A 16,072-nucleotide genomic window follows, 5' to 3' on the forward strand; every position below is an offset into this window, starting at 1 on the left:
TGGGACATTTTGTAGACATTTCATAAAGGAACTCTTCAAGGCCAGTGGGCAGTCAGCAGTAGAAGCTTCTGCGATCCGTTCAGGGATTCTCCAGGCCCGTCATGGATTCCTGAAACTTGTGTGGAGATATCCAGTTACAGCCCAGAGAAAGGGCAGATCCGGTTCATCCTGGGATTGGACTGTTATCCTTTCCAGTCAGGTGACAGGCTGCCAAGCCAACATCTGCCTAGCATGGCATGTGGGCCCACCTGCCAACTGCATTATCCCCATTTAGGGTCAGGCCAGCAGGTGTCTTTCCCATTGAGCCCTGAATGTCTTCATTTTCATGGAGTTTTCAAAGCAGAATGAAAGTCTCAGCAGAGCAAATGGTGGTGCCACTGGACTTATCTCATTTTATGTAATTATTGCACTGTTCCTTGGTTACCAGTGGACCTGCCTTTTGTCCATCCCAGGCCATTGCCAAGGCATCTCTTGAAACAGAACATATTTTTACAGTAGCAAAGGTAATTTACCAAGGTTTGTCTTTTAACTGGTAGTTAGGAGGAAACTTGGTTTTTTATTGTTGTTTGAAGTGTTCCACGTGGTAGACTCTGACACATAGCTCATTGCAGATTCTCTTGTTCTTATGACCAAACCTCTTCCTAAAGATGTTTTTAAAATTTTTTAAATTGAGAGTTTTTTTAAAAAAAAAATTCTGACTAAAAATAGATGACATTTTGCATATGAAAAACTGTTGAACTCTAATACAAGAATACATCTTCATGCTGACAAGCTTAAGCAGGGCTTGCTCATTGTTCAATAAGACATCCTTCTATTTTGGCATTTCCTGTAAAGGGAAATTCTTCTAAATGCATATAGCAAGAGGTATGGAGAGCCTTAATCACTGAGATTTTTACACTTAGTAGTTGAGTATCATCGTTAGGGTTGACTCCAAGGCTTTTTTTTTTCCCACCATGATATGTGGAAGTTCCCAGGCCAGGATCCAACCTAGGCCACAGCAGTGACAATGCCGAATCCTTAACTGCTAGGCCACCAGGGAACTCCTTGAATAGATTTTTTTTTTTTAAGCAACTAAAGTTTATGGAGGCCAGCAGGGAACTTTTGACCTTTCTCTTACCACTTGGGCCATATAGAGCCATTAGCAAGAAGAGAAGTTTTGCTCTTTCAAAACTTCCTGGTAGCCGAACTGCTTATGGATAACATACTGTTGAGGAGACAGTGGCCTGGCTCCTCAGGTTCTAATTCGCTGATTATATTTTCTTGAATGTATAATAATGAGAAGGATTTAAATTCTTTTCACTAAAAACAGTGTAAAATTTATTTTTTTATCTTCTATTTTTTGTCTTTTTGCCTTTTCTAGGACCACTCCTAGGGCATATGGAGGTTCCCAGGCTAGGGATGGAATCGGAGCTGTAGCCACTGGCCTACGTCAGAGCCACAGCAACGCGGCATCCAAGCCTCGTCTGTGACCTACACCACAGCTCACGGCAACGCTGGATCCTTAAGCCACTGAGCAAGGCCAGGGATTGAACCCGCAACCTCATGGTTCCTAGTCAGATTCGTTAACCACTGCGCCACGATGGGAACTGTGTAAAATTTATGTCAAATTGCAATTGGGCAAAAGTATAAAGACTCTGTCAGAGTTCCCATCGTGGCTCAGTAGTTAACGAACCCGACTAGGATCCATGAGGGCAAGGGTTCAATCCCTGGCCTTGCTCAGTGGCTTAAGGAGCCGGCATTGCTGTTGCTGTGGCTGTGGTGTAGGCAGACAGCAACAGCTCTGATTCGACCCCTAGCAGGGGAACCTCACCCTAAAGAGACAAAAAGACCAAAAAAAAAAAAAAAAGGACTGTCAAAGAGGCAGGTGTTTATTGACTCAATGTAAGTAATTCAAAAATGCCTCAGAAGAAAAAGATGCAAAATGACTTAAAGCCCTGTGGGTAAGAATTTTGACCAGTGGGGTCATGTGGAGGCTCAGTGACCCCCGTCCAACCCCCAGAAGGTAGCTAACTTCCATATTTTGTGTGAGGATGCCCCGACCCACTAGGTAAGGACAAGAGCCTCTAGGTGGAAAGCTAGCTTGTGGAAGGTGACAGGGTGGTGGATGGGGGACTTCCATCCTTTCTGGAGGAGGGAGAGGAAGAGGAAATCCTCTTGGCCAGAAATGCTCCCTGTGGATCCATTGAAAACTTTGGATCTGACAATGGAGGGAGCCAAGACCTCAGCATCCAAGGAGAGAATCTGAGAGGAAGGGTAGGAAACCTTCCTGTCTCAGAAGAAGGGGCAGCCGATGCCCAAGGGCAGGAGCAGGTGTGCCAGATGCAGGAGAATCCGCTTTAGAAGCTCGAGTTTGAGTTTAATTGTTGTGGAGTTGTCTCAGGTCTGCTGCCTCCTGTCTTGAGATAAGAAGGTCCTCCCCCACCGTCGGCCCATGGATCATGAGTTTTTAGTTCAAAGAACAGAGCCTGCTTCAAAAAGAAGAAACAGTTCTTTCCAGCCTTTCTTCAAGGTGTTTGAATAGCTTTTCAAGGTTTCCAGTTCTTTATCCTCGGTTCTTGTCCTCCGTTCCAGAACTTTTCCTCCTCTTGCTCCAATTCATGATCCGTCTCCGAGGTTTTAATAGTCACAGTAGCTCAATTTGTTCTTGACAACGTTCAGCCTTTTCATTTCCCCTCTCCTGAAGATTTCAAACTGAACTTGCAGTTGAAGCACAGAAACACCTGAAGACGTTTAAAATGACCTGTCGAGTCTGCTGTTTGTCTTCTTTTTTGTTTAGAAATGTTGGTGTGGAATTGATTTTTCTGTATTCTGGCTGTTGAAATGCACACTTAACTTTGTGACATCAGTCAGTGCCCTCCTGGCTCCTTCTGCCTGGACGTCAGTGTCATCTCTGTCTCCAAGCGATTGATTCCAAGTAATGCTCTGTCTTCTCCAAAGGCAGCTGCCAGCTCTTTAACCTTTCACATGCATTCCTTCAGCCTTGAGCCAAATTTCCACAGAGACCCTAGAGCTCTGTGTGGAGACCCTGAGGCTTTTATCTGTTGCCCTTAACAGCAGTCTGAGTTTGTGGTAGCTTTTTCCACTTGTGTCTTTATGGATCTAGTGGCTGGTTATCGACTGGCTCTTGCAGTGGCAGACATCCACTCACTTTGTACCCAGCATGGAAATTTTCCCTTTCCAAGGTGGTTTGCTTTAATGCCCAAGATGGACCAAATCACAGCGTTAACATGTCCAAGGCATTGGGCACTTCAGGGCTTTCATCTTCTTCCACCGCGGGGTAGAACAGTGGTGAACACTGAGAAGGGTTCTGCTTGCAACCAAGCCTGCACCTGACATCTGGGCTAGACCATGAACGGAGAGGACCATTCAGGGTGCCGAACTGGTCCAAGGTAAACACACCCTCACCCCTGCCCACTGCTCCTTGACATTTCTCTAGAACTCATGCTGAGCTTTTAATGCCATGTTTCTTGTCTCTCTGTATAGAAAAGTTTTTTTTTTTTTTAGTTTTTTTTTTCCACTGACTGATGAGTTCTGCCTAAAACTAAGAGACCTGGCAACACACCAACTATCCAGGCGTACAGCACTGTCTTCCATTTTTACCCCGTGAGGACGAGACTGCTCCCACGTCCTTAGGCGATTCTGTCGCAGAATAGTGTGGTGTCTCACATGTTAGCCAACAATGCAGCTTATAGAAGGATGAAGCCCCTCCTTAGTATCCCAGTCTGCCACCCAGAACCCCCCCCTCCCCGTGGTCCTCATGGGCCACAACAAGCACTGGTGAACACCTGGCAGGGTTCAGCTTGGAACCAAGCCTATGCCTGGTAGCATCTAACTTGTGCCTCACACACAGCAGGCAGGTAGTGCATATTTGTTACAAGTTGCTGAAATAAAATGTGCAAGAATGTCTGATGGTTATTGCATATGTACCATGAGCTAAATCATGGTATCTTTCCGTGATATTTCTTCCCAACTGGCCTCTAGTTTCCCTCCCTCCCATCTCTCTTAGCAAGGGCTGCAGGTTCCTGTTGATAAAGTGTCTGGACCTCACAAGTACTACTGGCGTATTCCAGGCCCTGGTGGTTGCCCCAGTTGGCATACAGGACTGGTCCAAGAAAAACTCCCTCACTCTGCCCACTGTTCCTTGTTTTCTTTTCCTCAGCTTTGTTTCCGGTGGCCCCATCCTCTGCACTGGCCATTCCCTCTGCCTTGAAAGCCCTTCCCCTCCCTGAGTGCATGAGAACATCCATCCTGTACCCTCCTTTCCCCTGTGACCCAAGGCAGGGCCAGGCTCCGAGTGGGTGCTCATTGTCCCACACGTGTTTGTGGGACAGACAGAGAAATGAAGGAGGGAGGGAATGAAGGGATGACAGAAGGGCAGAGCCACACTCGTCATCCCTGACGCCTGGCACATCACGCCCTGCTGACTGAGCCAGGGGCTCCTGCAGGATTCCACATGGGGAAGTAGAGAGTAGAGCAGGTGGTGGCTCCTGATTCCCCTCCCCAACCCTCCTCTTAAGTAGGTTTTCAAACAGCCCATTGTGTGGGATTTTCCTGGTCAAATAAAGAGACAGCCAGCAGCTGCTGCTACCATTAAAAAAATGTAATTCTGTACAACGTTTAAGAGATTTGCTCTGTAAAAACAGTGAAATAATGCAATGCAATGCAAGAGCTTGTGCTATAAAGAAAATAACAACGGCCTCAGAGTTTTGTTTTGTTTTGTTTTGGCTGTGCCCTCAGCATTCAGAAGTTCCTGGGGCCAGGGGTCAGACTCTGAGCCGCTGCAGAGACAACACCAGATCCTCAATGCTCTAGGCCACCAGGGAATTCAACTCTCATTTTTGTTTTTTGAAGATCTTTCTTATTTGGGAATGAGGGGGTAATGTGGAAAGAACACAGGTTTTCCCTCCAAAGAACCTGGAACCTCATGGGTGTCATGCCTATATCACACCAGACGTTGTGTCTGAGCCCATGCATCTAACTTGTGCCTCACACACAGCAGGCAGGTAGTGCATATTTGTTACAAGTTGCTGAAATAAAATGTGCAAGAATGGTTATTGCATATGTACCATGAGCTAAATCATGGTATCTTTCCGTGATATTTCTTCCCAACTGGCCTCTAGTTTCCCTCCCTGCCATCTCTCTTAGCAAGGGCTGCAGGTTCCTGTTGATAATTGTCTGGACCTCGCAGGTACTGCTGGCGTATTCCAGGCCCTGGTGGTTGCCCCAGAGGAGAGGAAGAATAACACAATTCATCTTAGGCCACCCCTCTCCTACTCAACCCCAAGAGGCCAGTGCTGTGTTTACCAGAAGGGAGTGGAATGGTTTGTTTTTGAAAGGCACACTTAACCCTTTAGAAACAGATGTTGACAGAGGCCAAAGGGCAGGGGAGAGTAGGTGGGTAGAGAGGGTGTAGGTGAGAGGGGGTGTTTCTGGGGGGTGCATTTTTCCCTCCTTTGTGCCTCTTGCTGCACTGGCCACTAGTACACATTTGAATTTTGGTTCCCTAGTAGAAAAAAGAACCCATGTTAATGCAAAAGATTGCATTTTCTGATTGTGGGAAGTCGTAAGAGTGACTGACCATTGAAATTGGAACTGTTTGGAACTGTGGTCCAAACAGCGTGTGGTTAAGCTGTAGGTGTGGCCTCAGCCCCACATCTCCCTCACTCGCTAATCGGCTCTAGGATGCCCAGCTGCATCTCGGGTGAGGCAGGAGGGCTGCCCAGGCCTCAGTGACATCACCTGCGCTCCTGCAGGACCCGCCTGTAAGAGCACCCATCTCTACAGAATAAAAGCTCTTCACCTGGGTTACAGCCAGTCCACGTGGCCAGTTACTTTTATTTCCGGCCAGGAGCCTGGATGCTGTCCTCCCAGCCGAGCTCTCTGCTCTGCCCTTTTCCAGCCCCATTCTGCTGGGCCCTGTGGACGCTGGTTGCTGTTGCATTGTAAGTGTCCCAGCCTTTCGACCCCCCCCCCAGGCTGGTCCCCCAAAACTTTGTTTCCACTTCTTTCTTTCATCTCTAAGGATAACACATCCTATGTGGTCTTTTCTCGGAGAATCTCTGCTCTCTCCCTGACTGGGAAGTGGGAAAGACCCATTGAGCTCCACGCTATTGATTCCAGGCACCTTTTCATCCCAGGTACAGAAGCCTTCCCTCTTCCCTGGGGCCAGGCCACCTGCTGGACCCGGTCCTCCCTTGTTTCTTGGGACTCTCCGATAGACGCTTCTGGGCCACTCCTCCCCAGTCACAGAGGCCTTCAGCACCTCCCTAGACATCCCCCTGCCCAAGCCCAGGGGCCTTCACCTCCACACCCAGTTCGTGTGACCAGAGGAAACTCCTCTGCTGACAGACTGCTGTTCCCTTGCCACCCCCGTCCTTCCAGTGACCTTGCTTGCTGGCTCCCAGCAGGCACATCCCTTCTGTAGGACATGGACCCACCCAGTCCCTTGATCTTCACTGTTCTTTCCATCATCTCCACACTGTGGGGTCTTCCGCTCACCCAGTTCCCTGGAGGTTACTTTTGACCCCTCTCAGAGCCAATCACTCCTTCTCTCAATCCCTTCTTTCTGGCCCATATGCCCCATACTCAGTACAAGACCCTTACAGGGGTGGGATTGTATAATTCTAATGATCATTGGCCCCCTGCCACCTGTACATTTATTTCTTCATCTAGAACTGATGGGGAGGAAATTTTGTTGAACTGGTTGAAGCTGTTGATGGGTTATTAACATGTGAAGTATATTAGTATATTCAGGAAAAAAATAGTGGCAAAGGAGGTAAATCTGCCCCCCCCCCCCCAAAGAGTCGTATAGCTATGAAGATGGTAGGGGAAAAAAACTATTCCAGAAATTCTCTTGTAGAGTCTCTTTTGCAACTGTTTAGTCTTACAACTTAAAGCCAAAAACCAAGAAAAATCAACCATTATCAAAGCAGTATATGCACATAATTTAAAAACGAAGTGGAATAAACAAGCTGACAATAAAAGTCAACATCCTCTCTCCACCTCTAGGATGCTCTTTTTTTTTTTTTTTTTTTTTTCTTTCTTTCTTTTTAGGGCTGTGCCCTGGGCATATGAAGGTTCCCAGGCTAGGGGTGGAATCAGAGCTGTAGCCACTGGACTATGCCACAGCCTCAGCAACACAGGATCTGAGCTGCATTGGTGACCTACACCACGGCTCACGGCAACACTGAATCCTTAACCCACTGCATCCTTAACCCACTGTGCAAGGCCAGGGATCAAACCTGAGTCGTCATGGATGCCGGTCAGATTCGTTAACCACTGAGCCACGACGGGAACTGCTCTCCACCCCTATTTTTGAACTGCAGGGTCAACCGTTTTTAAATGTTTAGTTTTTAGTTTACCTGGTTGTTACAGCTCTATTTCTAAATCTATGGTTTAATCTCAAACAGGGCTAGTGAAAATCAGCCCCTAAAAATAATCAAGTCCTAGACTATGTAACCCTGAGTTATTGTTCACACTGAGGCATTGTTACCAATTTCATTATGAAAGTTACTGAGAAGTATTCTAGACAGATGCCCTTAAGTCATGATGCTATGGAATCAAAATGTTCACCTCTCACTTTTCTCTAGTGTTAGGAACTGAATTTTATATATACATTTTGGGGGGGCATATTTTTGTATGGTTTGGGTATATGTTAATAGAATGAAAATGTATTCCTGACTTTTTTTCCTTTCCATATTTTTTTGGCTCTTGGGGCCTTTTTTTTTTTTTTAATTGTGTGGAGATACAGTATGGAAAGTTTACAGCACCTGATTGACAAAACCTTGATAAGGGCTTAGTATAGATCTCTAAAGCTACCGCTTGCTCTGTCTTTGAAGGCTATCTCTGAAGGGGCTTAGAAAGAGCCTGGCTGTACCTCTAAGCCAGTGAAGGTTATGGGAAGTATTATTGAAGAGAGGAATGCTTTTTGAAAAAAAGCACACTGTAGATGCCTCATTTCAGAGTGCAGAATGGCTGCCGATGATGGAAAATAAGTTGGTAGAGTTTTTGGCACATTTAATTAAAAGCACTGTGCTGAAAGAAATTGTAGCAATTATATATTATTAACCTAAGTGGTGCCAAGGCTTTGAAGTTGTTTGCTGTGGCCCATTATTTCCCTTGATTGCACGCCCTCTGAGATTAAGCTGGCTCTTCAGTTATGTAGGCATTTAGAAGAAGAGCCATAGAGTAAACCCCAGGACAAAATGAGGATCCTTGGAGCCCTCTGCCATGTATCCAAGCTATTGCTAAGTGAATCCAGTTTTTGGCTGCCATGGTTATTTGGACTGCAATTGTTCTACTTTCCCTGCCCATACCCCAATCAGACATTGTTTAGTTTATTGGAAAATACATGCTGTATATGTCAACGAAAAACAGAGTGTCATTTTGGGGCTTAAATGGAGGAGGCTTTTTTTTCAAGCTCAATTGAATGAATTAAGGAAATTGAAGATCTGAGAAGAACAGTGCTGTGTCCATTATTATAAGAAAATGAGATTTCGCAAATGTAGGGCTTAGAAGTCATTATATGTGTGGTAGGCGGCGGGGGCGGGGGGGGGGAAGAGGGCATCTCTGGCTAAAAAGATCAGACTGTACTTTTCTATATTAATAACTGAAAGGAGGCGGAGCCTCAGTGAAAAGAATAAGGTAAGGGTCTAGATCTGATTTTATTACTTTAAGCTGTATACTCAGCTATGTTGATTAAATAGAAAAGGTTTACTGCGTGCCTGTGATAGGCCTGACACCTAGAATTTGATGGCTGAAAATGAGTAGGGATCAACGGGAATCAGCCAACCCCTTCATTCTACAGAAGAGAAAACTGAAACTGATGACTTATTTTAAAATCCCCTGCTGAGTGACCTTGGGAAACTCCCCACTTGAGAACGTCTGCTGCATTTAATTTTTATTAGCTCTGAATATTTCAATATATTTTATATTCATTAGAACTTATAGCCACATCTGATATTATTACAGAATTCTTGGTGCACTAGGAAACAAAGCCTTCATCTCTTCAAACATTTATTGAGCACTTAACTGTGTTCAAAACACTCTTGCTTGTAAAGATGTGGCTTGTTACATAATATAAAGCTTAGTGTTCAGACCAAGACTAGATAGAGCCTTTCTTTGGTTCTTTCTGATAATTTGCTCATCCCACGTGGAAGTTATCAAGCCTCTGTAGAAAATATATTTCATGGTACACACAGACTAGTAAGTGTGGTTAAAAATTTTATGGAACTTTTAGCCCTCTGTCCAATGCAGTAACATTAAAATTCTGTTGCTCTCCTCTACTCGACACTATATGCTTCTGGTCACCAAATGCGAGATTTTTCCTACACCAAGCAATCCTCAGATGCCAGCTAGGTGTCTGATGATTTAACTCATTTCTGATGCTACCTGGAGGTAGGGTCAAATCCCACAGGTTAAGGGCTTAGTCCTACAGGACTGCCCCGTCCCACTAACTACAGATGCCAATTCTAAGTCACCTGGGCTTGGGCCAACTGCCAACTAAAGATGGGCACAAAGCACAAAAATCCCTCATGGTGACTGACATCCCTCCTAATACTAGCAGTAACCTTCTGCAAAAATGTGTGCTTGATTGCATGTACCCCCCTTCCCCAAAATCACCTTCCCCCCTACTTCTTTGGAGAAGTTTGTCAGAGCTATCTGAAATGCTGCCCCCCAGGCTATAGTCCTCATTTTGACCCAAATAAAACTTAACTGGCAACTCTCAGGTTGTGCTGCTGCTGCTGCTGCCTTTTTTTTTTTTTTTTTCATTCAACACAACCAATGATAAATTGGAGGCTCCACTGAACCCCTTCCTCAGGTGTAACCATTTGCTAAACTCACAGAACTCAGGAAAACAGTTTGCATACTAGATTACTGGTTTATTATAAAAGGATACAACTGCCAGGTGGAGGAGATGCCTTCAGGGCAAGGGAAGAGGGAAGGGCAGTGGTGGTGTCACACCCACTCAACACCTCCTTGTGTTCGTTTACCAACCTGGAAGCTCTCTGAATCCTTCCTTTCCTTTTGGGTTTCTAAGGAGGCCTCATCACACAAGCATGATTGATGGATGAAATCAATGGCCCCTGGTGATTAATTCAGCCTCCATTTCCCCCACCCACCCTCCCTGCCGCAGGCAGTGGGGGGAAGGTGTGGAATTCAGAGTTCCAACTCCCTAATCACAGGGTTCATTCCCTTGGCAACCAGTGCCCTACCTTAGGGACAATCCAAAAATCACCTCATTAACCTAAACCTAGGTGTGGTTGAAAGGGGTTTATGAATAACAAAAGATATTCCTTTCACTTTATGGTTCTTATCACAAAATTCCAAGGGATTTAGGAGCTGTGTGTAAAGAACACTGGCCAAGGACCTATATGTATTTTTTTTTCTTACTGTAAATCACAATATCACAAGGAGCAACTAGTCAGTATTTAAATGTATAGGAGCCTTGGGAGTCTGATACAGCCATTGGATCAGAAGCCCAGACAATAATCTGGATTTACCATTGGCATCTTAAGTGGGGGCCGTCTTAGAGGACTGAGCCCTTAACCTGTGGGATCTGATGCTATCTCTAGGTGGATAGTCCACTATTTAAATTTAAACAAAATTATTTAAAAATAAGTATGCTTAAAAATTCAGTTCCGCAATCACACAGCCACATTTGGCTATGTTTGGACAGCGTAGATACACATTCCCATCATCCTAGAAAGGTCTATTGGACAACACTTTTCTATGCTTTCTGTGCCCGAGTCACTTTACTATGAATTTAGAGCTGGAATCAGAGACCTGAATTTGAACTCCACACTCACCATTCACCATGTTCTATAAGCTGTAAGGTCTCAGACAGGTTCCTTAACCTGAACAGAGCTCTGGTTTCATGTGGTATAAAATGAGGTTCCATATCCTACAGTGTCTGTGAAATGCCTCATGTTACACCTAAAGAGCTTGTATGAAGGTGGGGCTGTCAGCTTCCTTACTACTGAAACATACTTGCAGTTGAAGGGTTTGCCTCTTGGCTTGCTTCCTGGGGAATTCATGGTATGTATTGTGTCTCAGATTCACCTGCCCTGAGGGTGATTTCTAACCCTGCAATAGCAGGTGACTGTATCCTTTATTCCTGGCTATATCATAAGGCATTACCTTCTGCTGACTTCTTCCTCAGGTCTGCCCTTCACCCAACCCGGTTTTTAAATAAGGCTCAGTGCTGTGTCATGGTGAAGACTATGATCTCTGGAAACAAGTTGGCCTCTTGGCCAGCTCTGCCACAGACTCACCCTGTGACCTTGGCAAATCTCCCCTTGTTTTCTCATCGATTAAATGGGAGGATAATAAAAGAACATAGGCCATAGAGCTGCTGTGGAGATACATGACGTAGTCCTTGGGGGATTAGCCTAGTGACTAGAACTTAGTGCTTAATCATTTGTTCCTGTTAATAACAGGATGATGACATATGGAGAATTTAGTATGGAAAATACATCGCAGGACATTCTGCGATGATTGATCTGGTATGAGTACAACCTCTAGGTACAGATCTTGAGGACTGGAGGAGAGAGGGTGTGACATTAAAAGTTTTGAAGCTTATAAGAGATGAGCTTTCTCAGTATACCTGCAGTTGATCAGCTTAGGGGAGCAGGCGGCTGGTTTCTTCTTCCTGTCCTCCTTTCTTCTTCAAAGAATCTCCAAAACAAATAAATGCCTGGGAGAAGTAGGTAATGCTGGCAGTGCCCACGTGTAAAGCAGACAGTGGCTTAGGAGAGACAGTAGAGAATGGAAAGGACTTTATCAGACTGAAGCATGTGTTGGACTCTGTAGGAGTGGTCTTAATCAACTGCTAAGCCTCAGCCACTATCACCATGTGGGAGTGGAGTATTGATAAATCTAGAGGTTTATGTGAAATCTCTAAATGTCCAGTATTGGCTTAAGTTTTATTGACAACTTTATACATACTAGATAGGGTATGTGCATGGGTTGGAATTGGTCCATGGGCTACTGTTTCTTAATATCTTCCCAAGAAACCAAGTCTGTTGAGTTGTTAAATTGGCATTACTGCTTGAAAAGAAGGCTCTGTAGGAAAAATAACTTTGAGGAACCTTGGTTCTGGGACCACAAATGTGTAGAAAATAACTTCACACTAAATTTGATTCCCCAGACTTACTTGATCAGAGAACCTTGTTCCCGAGGAACTAACTGTATGAACCTTTCCATGTCACCCTACAATGTAGGTGGCAGTATTCTGGGGAATGGTAGTAAGAGTAGGCTGGTCTGGTGGACCTCTCTTTAGACAATAGATGTAAATAGAATCCTAATTAATACTGAGGAAGAACTCATTATGTTACTAATTAACACTTTTGTAATGTAAATCTGACTTGAGTCAGATTTTCTGTTTTTAAATAAAAGATCTTATCACCCTAAAGCCTATTACTAGACTATATGTGCTATTTTCATATGTTTTCTATAGGAATAAAGTTGAGAAAATCACTTTTGTTTGGGAATTAGGCTAATGTGCTCCATAGCAGTTTGGGCAGCGATATTTAGGGGGGATATATATGAACCAAGGCTGCTGAAGCAATAATTAGGCGAGTCATGCTTCACTGTATCAACTGTGCTGTCAACTTTGCTGCCGCTATTTTATTTGAATGGCTTGGATGTTTGGAATAAAGGAATATTTTCTCTCTGATCAACGAAATCTGTGTACTGTGTATGGGAGGAGGTGAAAAAGTTCTCTAGAAGGAATTCAGTGAGGGTTTTCCTTAGGCAGAAACTCTTTTTTTTTTTTTTTTTTTTTTTTGGCTTTTCCAGGGCTGCACCTACAGCATATGGAGGTTCCCAGGTTAGGGGTCTATTTGGAGCTGTAGCCGCCGGCCTCCGCCACAGCAATGCCAGATCTGAGCCCCGTCTATGACCTACACCATAGCTCATGGCAACACTGGATCCTTAACCCACTCAGCGAGGCCAGGATGGAACCCACAACCTCATGGTTCCTAGTTGGATTCGTTAACCACTGAGCCGCAAGGGGAACTCCAGGCAGTAACTCTTGAACATGCTTTCAAGGATTCCCTGTGTAACAACCTCAATTTACCTTGCCTACTATTTCAGATGTTTCTTAAAATAGCCTAATTTCCCACAGTCCTATTGAAATTGTGGTGCTTGCTACTTAATAAAATGTTTCTGCCTTAGATTTCGTTTAATTGCATTTTCATGCATCTTTATTCAGAGCCTCAAATTCAATTTGGGAACACAGTCGACTAACACAAATCTTTGTGGGGATTTCGTTTTGATTAGCATTTGGATTTGGGGGAGTGAAATAGCTTTTTTTTTTTTTTCTTTGCGGTTTTTTCCAAAGGTATTTCTAGATGTTAATATAGAAATCAGAGAAACAAGAGGGCCCAGAAGGCCCACTCACCTGAGGGTGAATCTATTTCAAATAATGAGGAAAAAGAAAGGTTTCAGGGAGGAGGGTTGTCTCCCCCTCAGCACAGCTGCTTGCTTCACTGTGATAAGAAAGCAGAGCTCACTTTATGCTGACCTTGTATCTAATCAGTTTATCCTACAGACTATTGGGGGAATAAAGGAAGAACTTCCTGTGAAATACAGCTAATGTGGGCCTTTCAAGGGCTGCAGAATGAAAAGCTGTGAGCATGACACATACTTGCAGGGGAGACTCCAACAGGATTTCCTGTGCTGGAAAGGAAACTTGTTGGATACCTTTTAATTTATTCAGAAACGTGGAGACCAATACGACTGTTAAGAGCTTGGTTTTGCAGTTACAGAAGTTAATCTAATAATCAGCTCAGGGCATCTCATTTCTGATTTGTAGGAAAATTATGCCTTCTGTCTTCATTCTAAACAGTCGTATGATGTTATTGCATAGGAACTTCTTCCTTGAACATTTCATCTATTCCGTTTGATCCTTTAAAAATGTAATGCTGCCATATATAATGGAGACGTCCCTGGACACTTTAGTTTCTGTTTCAATGTGGGGAATTTCCTCAAGTTAAAATTTAGATCATGCTGAGTTTTAAACTGGATGAGTTCTAACATTTAAAAGATACACATTACACGGATATTATAGAATTGAAGTAGACACCGAAAAACATTCAATCAGAATTATTTGGAATAGTAGTATATACATCAAGACTCAAAGCAATAGTTGGGAGCTAACAAATGTATGTTGATATTATTTTAATATTTTTGGAATCTTCATATTTACCATTGTTAGGTTTCATTAATTTTCTTTAAAAGAAGAAAACATAAGTTTGAATGCAGATACACCTCTTGGCAAAAGAAGTGCTCAAGAAACCTTACCCACATGACTCTCTTGCTTCAAATTGGACCAGTTAAGATGTAAGAGTCTTGATAAATGTTTTTCATTTCTTTCCTCATTGACCACATTGCTAGTGCTTAAGTTTCATGGTGGTTTTGGCAAACTTATTTAGAACCAGCCGTGTAGCAAGTATAATACTCTGTTCCTTAAAACTTCCTTAGAAATAAAGTTGGCTTTCTCAAAAATAGGACCAAGTTGGCTACATAGTGGGACTAGTACAAGTCATATTTTTATGGGTGTGTACACATGATTTTTATTAATCTCTGTATGCAGTCTGTTTAGAGGTGTCTACGTAGCTCTGCAGTGTCTCTTTTATAATAAATGTAATCTTTCATTGTTCCAGTATATTAGTCTTTAGAAATCTCATTAATGATTGTGAGGCACTGAACTCTGTGCTAAGGGGCTATTAGTATTAAACGGCTTTCTAGAATCTCGATAGAGTTCTTAGCAGGGATGGGTGTGGGGCGACAGATTGGGAAAAAAGATAGGTTATAAATGGTGGTCTAATGTGATATACCAGGTATTCCAAAGGAGTCTTGGTTAACCTCCAATGGCCCATTTTCCTTCTTACTTGGTAAATAAATAATGCTGATCAGAAGAGCTCTGCATCTGTAGTTGTGAACTAAGCAATGTTACATAGCTCCATTTGCCTTTAAAAAAAAAAAATAAAAATAAACAAAATTACAAAGAATAGGTAGTTATTTAGAATTTTGTATTATTAACCTTAAATAAGAAACTGTACATAGTAAGAGAGGAGGCTTAAAGATAACAAGAGTGAGTGGTGGAAATGATAAAACACATCACTTTGATGCTGTTTGCCAATTGTGAACTTTCAACCAGATTCATGCACCTTTGTTGAGATAATCATGGGCCACTGGTTTGGGCTATTGCTGTGTGGCTGTCATTCAATCTCTTATTTGCCAGGCATTTTTAGAACACTTAGAATGAGTCAGTGACTGTCCCTAGGTGCTAAGAATTCCCAGAGGAGCACAACTAAAGCCTTTGTCTTGGAGAAATCTGGTAATCGTTCTTCAGAAGCTATATTCCTAACATGGTTTGTTCATTCTTTTCCACACTAAGCAATGGGAAACCCTAGGGCAAATAATTCCAGTAGTGGGCAAATTCTTAAAGAAAAAAATGAGCCAATCATAGTCTAGCTCTATGTTTTGCTATATAAATGTACTTTCCCCAGTTCCCCAAAACGTGTACATACAGTCTTCTTCTTTATTTCTTATCTGCTTTACTGCAGCTTGCCCCTTTCCCTCCTCGACCTGTATTTACATGTGCTTTAAGGCTGAGCAAAATCTTAACTTTGTCCATGCACAGTGCTGTTTCTTTCTGGTTGTTCCTGCCCACACTGAGCTCTCTATAACCCTGGACTGGCTATACTTTGCGCCTCATAGTTAGCACTTGTGCGTTGGTTTACACAGCAGGGTTTTAAGCCTACACCCCCCACCTTCATTGTCTGGGTTTTGCTGGGAGCTATACCTAACCACAGCTTGGATTCCCAGCCAGAAAAGCATGGACTCAGGTTCTGAGGGGTGGCAATTGAAAGCTGGAGGTTAAAAATCATCAAGGAATGTAACTCATATGAGGAATAACCAACTCCACATTAGAATTTTAGGTTAGAATTCTTTAAACTTTGTGACTTGCCAGAATTTATTTTAACATCATCCTTAGGCAGTAAGTTACCTAATACTGTTCTCCATAAACATTTAAATTGGGGAAATGGTGGTTCGTAGATTTAGC

At 43.4% G+C, this 16,072-nt stretch overlaps 1 protein-coding gene across 3 annotated transcripts in view; it reads left to right on the plus strand.

Annotated features, from left to right (window-relative positions):
• SRGAP1 (SLIT-ROBO Rho GTPase activating protein 1) overlaps positions 1–16,072 on the plus strand; it is a 304,168-nt gene that overhangs the window by 38,293 nt on the left and 249,803 nt on the right. The window contains exon 1 of one of the 3 annotated variants that reach the window (XM_021091939.1): positions 1,530–5,942. The exons of the other annotated variants lie outside the window; for them this stretch is intronic. The gene's annotated coding sequence lies outside the window, so the exon portion shown is untranslated. Of the gene's footprint in view, positions 1–1,529; positions 5,943–16,072 lie in introns of those variants that run through there. 3 annotated transcript variants of the gene reach the window in all.

Source organism: Sus scrofa, chromosome 5 (assembly GCF_000003025.6).
Source record: "Sus scrofa isolate TJ Tabasco breed Duroc chromosome 5, Sscrofa11.1, whole genome shotgun sequence".
Taxonomy (NCBI): Eukaryota; Metazoa; Chordata; class Mammalia; order Artiodactyla; family Suidae; genus Sus; species Sus scrofa.